Source organism: Pteropus alecto, unplaced genomic scaffold (assembly GCF_000325575.1).
Source record: "Pteropus alecto unplaced genomic scaffold, ASM32557v1 scaffold25, whole genome shotgun sequence".
Classification (NCBI taxonomy): domain Eukaryota; kingdom Metazoa; phylum Chordata; class Mammalia; order Chiroptera; family Pteropodidae; genus Pteropus; species Pteropus alecto.
In genome coordinates, this window is record NW_006441955.1 from 29982805 (window position 1) to 29993314 (window position 10510).

Consider the following 10510-nt stretch of genomic DNA (forward strand, 5'->3'; position numbering starts at 1 on the left):
TTTTTAAATAAGAGCCAATCGGAAATGAAGAATACAGTAGTTGAAGTGAGGAATACATTAGAGGGAATCAACAGAGGATTAGATAAAACAGAGGATCAAATCAGCAATCTGGAATACAAGATAACAAAACACCCAATCAGAATAGCAAAAAGAAAAATAATTTTTAAATGTTAGGATAGTTTGAGGGACCTCTGGGACAACATCAAGCATACCAACATTTATATCATGGGGGTACCAGAAGAAGAAGAGAGAGAGCAAAGAATTGAAAATGTATTTAAAGAAATAATAACAGAAAACGTTCTTAACCTGGCTAAGGAAATAAACATATAAGTTCAGGAAGCACAGAGAGTCCCAAACAATATGAATCAAATGAGACCCACACCAAGACACATTAATAAACATATAAGTTCAGGAAGCACAGAGAGTCCCAAACAATATGAATCAAATGAGACCCACACCAAGACACATTAAAATTAAAATGCCAAAGATTAAAGACAAAGAGAGAATCTTAAAAGTAGCAAGAGGAAAGCAGTTAGCTATGTAAAAGGGAACTCCTATAAAACTATCAACTAATTTCACAACAGAAAATTGCAGGCAAAATGGGAATGGCATGAAATATTCAAAGTGATGGAAGGCAAAGATCCACAACCAAGATTACTCTACCTACCAAGGTTATCATTTAGAATTTAAAGGAAGGTAAAGAATTTTCCAGATAAGAAAAAGCTAAAGGAGTTCATCACCACTAAACCAGTAATATAAGAAATGTTAAAGGGACCTTTTAAAATAGAAAATAAAAGATTAAAAATATAAATAAGAAAATATAGGAGAAAAAAATTCTCCTTTACAAAGGCAAACACTAAAAGCAGTAGATCAACCAACTATAAAGCTAGTACAAAGCTTAAAAGACAAAAGATCACATTAATTACAACAATAAGTTAAGAGAAACACACATACACAAAAGTAAAAAAATCATGACAAAAACATAAACATAGAGGGGGTGAGTAACTATTGTAGTAATTTAGAATGTATTCAAACTTAAGCAACTATCAACTTAAAATAGACCGCTGCAAACATAGCTTGGTATATGTGAAGCACAAGGTAACCACAAACCAAAAATCTAGAAAAGATACAAGAAATAATGAGAAAAGAATCGAAACAAAACACTATAGAAAGCCATCAACATGCAAGAGAAAGAGCAAGAGAAGAAGAAAGGAATAGAGAAGAACTACAAAAGCTATAAAACAAATAAGTAAAATGGCAATAACTACATACCTATAAATAATTACCTTAAATGTAAATGGGCTAAATGCTCCTAACAAAAGACATAGGGTGGCTAAATGCATAAAAAACAAAGTCAATACATATGCTACCTACAAGAGATCAAAAGACATATGCAGACTGAAAGAGATGGAAAAAGATATTTCATGCAAATAGAAACAAAATAAAAGCTAGGCTAGCAATATTTATATCAAACAAAATAGACTTTTAAAAAAGGGCTGTAAAAAGAGACAAAAATACCCTAATGATAAAGGGATCAATTCAACAAGTGGATATAACTGTTGTAAATATCTATGTACCCAATATAAGAACACCTAAATATATAAAGCAAATATTGACTGACATAAAGAGAAAGTTCGATAGTGATACAATAATAGTAGAGGACTTTAAAACCCTTTTGACATCAATAGATAGATCATCCTGACCTAAAATCGACAAGGAATCTGTGGCCTTAAATGACACATTAGATCAGATGGACTTAATAGATATTTTTAGGACATTTCACCCAACAGCAGCAGAATATACATTTTTTTAAAGTGCACATGGATTATTTTCTAGGATAGACTACATGATAGGAAACAACATAAGTCTCAAGAAATTTAAAAAGACTGAAATCATATTAAGCATCTTCTCTGATCACAACGGTATGAAACTAGAAATCAATTATAAGAAAAAACTGAAAAACAAATACATGGAGGCTAAATAACATGTTACTAAACAATTAATGAGTTAACAACAAGATCGAGAAAGAAATCAAAAGGTAACTTGAGACAAATGAAAATGAAAACACACAATGACCCAAAAATCTATGGGACACAACCAAAGCAATTCTAAGAGGGAATTTCATAATAATCCAGGTTTACCTCAAGAAACAAGAAAAATCTCAAATAAACAATCTAACCTTACACCTAAAGGAATTAGAAAAGAAAGAACAAATAAAGCCCAAAGTAAGTAGAAGGGAGGAAATAACAAAGATCAGAAAGGAAATAAATAAAATAGAGACAAAAAAATAGAAAAGATCAATGAAAAGCTGTTTCTTTAAAAAGGTTAACAAAATTGATAAGCCTTTATCCAGACTCATCAAGAAAAAAAGAGAGAGGACCTAAATAAATAAAATCAGAAATAAAAGAGAATTGACATCTGACACCACAGATATACAAAGGATTATAAGAAAATACTATGAACAATTATATGCTGACAAATTGAACAACCTGGAAGAAATGAAAAAATACCTCAAAAATTCCAAGACTGAATCAAGAAGAAACAGAAAATCTGAACAAACTGATAACTAACAAAACTGCATCAGTAATAAAAAAAAAAACTCCCAACAAACTAAAGTTCCAGACCAGATGGCTTCACAGATGAATTTTACCAGTCAAAGAAGAATGAATACCTATCCTTCTTAAATTATTCCAAAAAACTGAAGAGGAGGGAAGGCTCCCAAAGTCATTTTACAAGGCCAGCATTACACTCATACCAAAACCAGACAAAAACATTATTTTTATGGTTACTCATTATATTTTTAAAGTATGTAAATAAAGTGTTATGAAAAAGAAAATAATAAGTTATCATTTCAGGAATTCCTTTTTGTTGTTGTCGTTCTTGAATCCCAAAGATTAATATCTGTTGGAAATTTGGAAATGCTACTACAATAACCAGTGAATCCCTACAGCGTTCTTGGTATGTGATGGATGGAAGAGAGCTTTTTTCACATCTTTATCTTCTTGCCATCTCAAAAATCCTGTCTGCTTTCGAGTAACATAGCTCAACTGAAAGTCTCAGACAGCGCTGGTATTAAAGCACTCATATGTTAATCCCAAATATTTTTCACCTTTCTGTCTTTTTACATTTGTATCACTCATCTTCTTTCCTCCTTAATCTCATCTCTTTTTATTTTATTAAAATGTTTATTAATTCAACCCATATGCATTCAACAAGTATTTATTGAGGACCTCTATATTTTAGTAAAGGTATTAGGTACTATTGATAGAAATATAAATAACATATAATTCCTGCTCTTAAAGATCTCACAATCTAGAAGATAATTTTTTTTAATTTTGAGAAAATTTCAAACACGATAAAGTACAAAGAATTACACATTAATTTCACTTAATACAATCCCTAAATTCAACAAATTTTACATTTTATTTTGTTTTCAGTCTTATTTAAGAAATGAAACAGTAAAACATTATGAAGTTATTCATCCCTCACTCCCCAAATTCAACCTTCTGTCACAAATTGATGTGAATCATTTCAGTTCAGTTGTAATATTTTTCTCATACACATGTATCCATAATATATAAAAATCGTTCATGCATGTTTTTGTTTACAAAGATGGCATTGTTCTGTACATACTTTCTAATATTAACCTCATGATTTTGGTTCTGAACTTATCCACACAAATTTATTTATTTTAACAGCTTTATGGTAGTTTACTGAATATACCATAGCACTCTATCCATTTCGCTACTGATGGACATTTAGGTTTATTTCTATCTTTTGCCATTACAAAAAAATTCTGCAGTGAACATCTATGAAGCAATTCCTCATGCACACGTGTAATAGTTCCTCTAAGGTAAATATCTGGAAGTCGAATTGCTAAATTATAGAATATGTACATTTTCAGTTTTAATAAATACTGCCAAATACTCTCCAAAGTGGTTGTTCCAAATTATTTAATGAACATTTTTGGTATAACATCTATATGTCAGGCATAGATTAGGCACTGGAGATGCATCAGTAAAAAAGACAAATTTTTCTGCCCTTGTAGAGTTTATATTTTAGTGGGAAAAGGTAATCAGTGACCACAAAAAGTAAATGATAGAATATTTAAGAAAGTGATAAATTTATGGGAAAAAATAAAGCAGAGAAAGGAGAATCAGGAGTATTGAACAGTTGCCATTGTAAATAGCATGGGGGTAGGCCTCACTGAGAAGGTAACATTTTCGCAAAAACTTGAAGCTATCTGGTTTAAGTGTTCCAGGATGAGGCAAAGACCAATACAAAGCAGGAGCCTGCGGGTTTTCTTTGTGTAAACCCCAGGAGGCCAGCGTGTCTGCAGCAGCGTGAGCCATAGCTGGGAATGATAGGAAATGAGGCTAGTAACAGGCAGGTTACACAGAACCTTATAAGCCATTGTGGGGACTTTGGATTTTATGCAGAGTGAAATGGGAGCCTTTGCAGAGTTGAGTAGAGGACTGGCATGATTTGATTTTTGTTTTAAAAGTGTATTCCTCTGGCTGCAGTGTTGAAAATATTTCCCAAAAGAGTAAAAGATGGAAGCAGAGCAGTCAAAGATGGCTCTCAGGTTTTTGCCTGAGCAACCTTAAAGATGGAATTGCCGTCAATTGAGGTGAAAAAGGCTGCAGAGTGAGCAGGTTGACAGGGGAGAATCAGATCAATTTTGAATGTGTTGAGACGTCTCTTAAGTGCTTTGCCGGCTGCTGTTAGAGGCTACTTGGTCTGGTTTTGTGTTCACTGCTCTCACAGGCTGATAATTAGGTAAACTATAATTCAAATAAATTGCTGGGAAAATGGAATAAAAACACTTAAAATGCAAACCTCGATTTTGTTCATATAAAACATAAAGTGGTCACCCTATCAAAATGCTATCATTTCCATAGTTTTAAGTTTTAAAGCACTTCAATTTCTGTGCTTCTTTTGGTGCAGGTAGGTAACAAATACTTTATGGGTTAATGGGCTACTCACAAATATTTCCTGGCTGGCTCTGATCCGAGGGCCACCCTTTGAATAACTTTGTATTAGACATACAAGTAGAAGTGTCTAGTTGACAGCTGAATATTCAAATTACTTTTAATCATCACCAAAGGGCGGAGGCCATGTCTATAAATTCACTTTGAACAAAATTTAAGATTAATTCTGATGTAACAACTATTGACTGAGTATATACCACATTTGAGACACTACGCTGGCCTTTTCATGGCAGTGCTATGCGGAAGGAACAGATTAAGATCTGTGGGCAATTTGGACAGGCTAATAATTTGACATCCCTTCAAACTAATAGTCTTTAAAAATTTATTCACCATATATCTAGTGGAAATAGGAAAAAACTAATTTCTGTTAACAAACACGTATTTGCTTTCTTCACATTTGAAATAATTTATTATTGAGTACAATTTTCCAAACTAGATAATTTATTAGGAGTATATTGAACTGTTTAAAATTTAGTTATTAAAACTGGCTAAACTCAGAGATGGGAGCATTATCTTTTGGTTGAATCTTGTGATTTGTGCCCTCAGATGGCAAAAATATTCAATGTAGATTTTATTTTAAATATGAAGTGATCTGCTTAGTTGAGAGAAGAATCAATTTTTTGTCTCCTGGTATGTGAGAAGCTCCCTGTAGAAACTAAACTAACTGTCAATCTATTTCCAATTCATCACTATGAAGTTTCATTTCCTTTTAAGAATGCCTCCATGGCCAGCAATGTGGTTGCTCTTCCCTTTATCTGTCTTCGCTCTGATTATCATCCCAAATTTTGCAGATATATAACTGAGATATAGAAAGTTTAATAGCTTGCCTGATGTTACTTACTCAGAAAGTGACCAATTTAGGCTTCAACAAATTTTTCTAACTGTAAGAACAGTATTATTTAAGTGGCTCTACTTTAAAAAATATTTAAAGTGCCTTAGTGGTAATAATAATCATTATACGTGTAGAACTAATATTTCACTCACTCTTGATGCCTGTTGATATTGTAGGACTATCACCACCATACAATGACTCTTCCACTACCAACTGTTTCTGGGTACAGAGAATGAGATCTCACCCACACTCACAAAGAAGTCTATTCTGCTACCACATAGCCCCATATTTTTCTTCTTAGTTCCTGAATTGGCCCCTTGAGAGTCATCTGCTGCCCAGAGTCCGGAGACCACCTATAGGGCCCTGCCTTCCCTTGTGGGAAGGACCCTGTGGGCAGGGTACTGTGTCCTCTTTAGTTTCCATTAGCCTCAAATTCTGTGCAGAAATCATAAGAATGCCTTTCTCTTCACTTTAGTGTTGCACATATTCCGATTTCATATTGAAGTTTTAGTTCTTTTTTTTTCTAGAATTGCCACAGTTGGTCCTCTCCTCCAATATTTAAGCTTTGTTCCCAAGTCAGACCTTTCTCTCTGTTTTCTCATTTTTTTAAGGTGAGTACTCTTCTGGGATGCTCTTCAGTTCCTCCTGCCATTGGGAGTGATAGTTTCCCCAAGAAGGTTGTTGAAATCCCAGCAGTTTAGAACTCAAACAAGGAAACTTCCTTCCCACTCTTTCTTCCTCCCAGGCATACTGATGCAGACAAACAAAAGGTTTAAAGATTCCTGTTTAGCGTGCTTAACCCTTAGTTTCTGAGCCAACTCTTAAAAAACAAACAAACAAACAAACAAACAAACAAAAACCTCTCCAAATGGATGTCTCCTTGAGGTATCTCTAAAGAAGAGAAACGGAAAAGCTTAGGGTCTCACCCAAATCACAAGATAATAATCTTTATTTCCTTAAATCTGACTGCAAAGGATTATAAATTTTTTAAAATAAGTTTATTTAAATTAGTTTCAAGTATATAGTACATTGGTTAGACATCTATATTGTTTATAAAATGATATCCTCAATTGCTCCCTCCCTCCCCTGGCCCTCCACTTAGCCATCATATTAATGCTAACTGCATTCCCTGTGCTGTGCTAATTATGAATATTTTTAAGAAAAATAAATTATTTGGAAGAATACTAAGAAACTTTTGTTAGAGAGCTTCTTTCAGATTTGCTTTAAATATATTCAATGTATATTTTATTAAATACGCATGTCAAATACACTGCTAGACAGTGGAGATATAAAGGAATGAGACGCTATCCGCATCTTAAAATCCAGTGGGAGAGACATCTATATAAACAAGCTTTTGCAACACAATGTAATATATGGTATAGTGGACAGAGAAAAGGGTCACTAATTCTGTTGGGTACCTGGAGGCTTTGTAGGGACGGTGATATTTGAGCTGGGTCTTGAAAAATAAATAGTTTACCAAGTAACAAAGATGAAGAAAGGAATTACAGGGTGAGGTAGAGGTAGTAGTAGAGGCAGTGAGATGAACAGATGCACAGTTGTGAAAGGTGTAGCATATTTGAGGAGTGGTCAAGAGCTCTGTGTAACCTGAGCTCTGCCTCTCAACCTGGGACTTGCAGGCTCCTGGGCCTGCGCAGGGGTATGCTGTGGGAGAATACAGAATGAGCATGTCACAGCTTACTGGGGCCTTACTGAGTTTTTTCAATTTTGTGTCATTTGGTTAACAGTGATTTTAGACATTTTTTCCTAGTTTTATTGAGATGTAATTGTCATGACATTGTATAAGTATTTTAGACATTTTTAAAAATTAAAACAAATGAATACATCATAGAACAGAATGAATTATTTATATGAAACAAATTTATCTAACTATTGCAGAAAACTATTTCAAGCTATAACTCCTTTTTCCATCAGCCTGTTACCAACCCCCAACTCCTATGATTTCATGGCCCTAGGCCTTCAGGGACTTTAGTTAAGAAGCACTAGACTAAAATGTGGGTTGAGCCAGGGAGAAGGGCAGGAAATGAGGTTAGGAAAATAATTTATTATCTTCCAAATAGCTTTCAAATATCTTTCAGAACCCTGTTTGTGCAGGGTTTCATATGCCAGATTGAGGATATATAAACAGGGTGATGTCAGGATGGAATCTCTGTAGTAGAACACTCTTTAGTAACTGGAGAGGAGAAGACCAAACAATTCACAAGACAGTATTACTATCATCTAGGTGAGTCATAACTGAAATAAAGCAGAGACAGTGAAGATGGCTAAGAAGAGATGGATTATTTGAGAGATATTTATGAAAGGAAAATGACAGGACTTAGTGACATGTCAGCTGTGGGAAATAGAAGAGAGGTCAGGGATGACTATCAGATTTCTGGCTCTGCAAACAGTGGATACTATTACCTAAGGTAGAAAACAAAAGAGGAAAAAAGTTTCAAAAGATAGCTAAAAGATAATGAGTTAACTTTTGGCTTTGCTAAGTTGTAATGCCTATGGTACAGTAACTCATTCATTCACTTATTCATTCAATATCTTTAGTTAGCAACTATCGAACGTGGTAAACGAAGTTGAACATGTATTTGGAAATCTGCAATAGGGCCTGGAAATTCAGGTCTAGAATTGAAGAAATATATTAGGTAGAGGGTATAGAAATGGAAGTCACTGATCTTTTTTAAGGGATAGTTGAACCAAAGGGAGTAGATATGATAACACCAGGAGAATGCAGAGTGAGAAAAGGAGACTTAGAGGTGAGCCCAGGGGAATTTTATCTTTCAGTGTCAGTGGAAGAGCCTGGGGAAAGGTTGTCGCAAGAATAAATCCTCCTCCCATTTTGTTGGTTTTTAAAAATATCTTTAGTAAAATTTATTTTCATTTTGCAAACATAAATTCTTCATAAATTTGAAAGAATATATATGATCGTGTAAAGTCTTATCTAATTTAGAATCATTGTCTCAGATGTCTATAAGCCTCCTCTCAAATATTTTCATTTGAATGTAAAAAATTAATTTAGACCAATTACAGCAGTCAATTGCATTACCTTATTAAATTCCTCCAGCTTACAAATTAGCAATTATAATTATTTTTAGAGGAAAAAAGGAAACTGCAGAGAGAGGATCTTGGCTGTATGAATCCCATAGGACCCATAACCACACATAAAATGAACTTTGAAGTTACTCAGGGATTTAATCTTCTTCCCCCAAGACTCATACTTTCAGTTTGACTCAAACTCTACTCAAAACTTATTCTGGCAAGAGGAAAAGGTAACACGTGAGAAGATAATCGGATCCTATTGTCATCTCTCCACACAGGAATCTAGGCAGGTTCCTAGGAGGGCCCCAGCTCGCCTCTGGGGTACGCAGGGCAGCTGTCCTAAGGATTTTAACTCCATAGTTTTCATATCACCCTTCCCTCCCTGCTGCTGGAGACCACACTCCAGAAGGATTCTCCTTCAGGTACGGTTGCGCTGGACCAAACTTGTCGGACCAAACCTGTCAGACCTTGGGGTCAGGCCAGGCCACTGTCCTCAATATACCTAAGTTGCACAATTCCTTTCTTGTAACTGAAAAACTGCGGACCTCGCCCTGTTTCCACGTTACGTGATGTCAGCATCATAGCAACCAATCACAAGCCTGTTCTGAAAGAGACTGTTAGGGAGCGGAGACTGTATTGGTTTCGGTGCTTTGTCAATCTCTGCAGAGTCACCGCCTCCTTTCTCTTAGCAACAGATGCGTCACAGCAACAGCCTGCTGAGGAGCTGCGATTTGTGCTCTTGGGCTTGTTTTTCTGAGAGGAGAGAGTGAAACTTCCATCTTCAGCCCCGAAGGAGTTTTTCCCTGGGGTACTGCAAAAAGGCTTCTTTTCCCTTCAGTTTAACAGTATCAGGTAAGGGAAGCTCTAAATGAGAAAGGAGGGTCGGAAAACAAATATTTTACTCACTCTTTCAAGGGCTTGTAACAGTCGCTGTGCCAGCAATGTAAAAAAGTACAAAACTTTCCCTGCTTTCAAAGAACGTCCAGCCTAGCCAGGAGACAAAAATAGCAGAGAAAGCCGTTAACGACACTCTAAGAACTTTGAAGGCAGGTACTTACTATATTTTGTTCACAGGTTGCCTATCCCATTGTCTGGCACAGTGGGGGCTCAATAAATAATGGATGGATGGATGGATGGATGGATGGATGGATGGATGGATGGATGGAAAGGGAAGCAGCACAATCCTGGTTATTTGTCGCTGGTGGGGATCAAAGAAGAAAAGTTTAATGTGGACTGAAGTAGTTAGAGAAGTGACCTCAGGACCATTAAGGGCTGGAGTAGATAAAGTGTGAAGACAATGAAGGAGGGAAACATTAACTCTTTGAAAGCAAGGACCTTATCTTATTCTCCTAGTGACATCCAGTACCTAATTGCTGCTCAATAATTTCTCTCTTGCCCAGTGTATGTTGAATGCTGAATGAATTCAGAGCAATTTTCAGGCACCTATGAGACTGAGGTCCTCTGCTTTTGCAGAACCCTGGCATAATTAATTACACTACAGGGTAATTAGAAAGCATCAGGGAGAATAAAATTGTTTAAGCCTCTGAGTTAGAAAGTTGAGGAGGCTTCAGAAAGAAGATCATATTGGAGTTGGGCCTTGAAGAACGAGTAAGATTTAAACAAGCAGAGACATGTGTGC

At 35.5% G+C, this 10510-nt stretch overlaps 1 protein-coding gene across 1 annotated transcript in view; it reads left to right on the forward strand.

The window, feature by feature from the left end:
- Positions 1 to 9578: 9578 nt before the first annotated feature.
- WDR63 (WD repeat domain 63) overlaps positions 9579 to 10510 on the forward strand; it is a 63711-nt gene continuing 62779 nt past the window's right edge. Inside the window, exon 1 of the mRNA XM_006919473.3 lies at positions 9579 to 9723. The gene's annotated coding sequence lies outside the window, so the exon portion shown is untranslated. The remainder of the gene's footprint in view (positions 9724 to 10510) is intronic.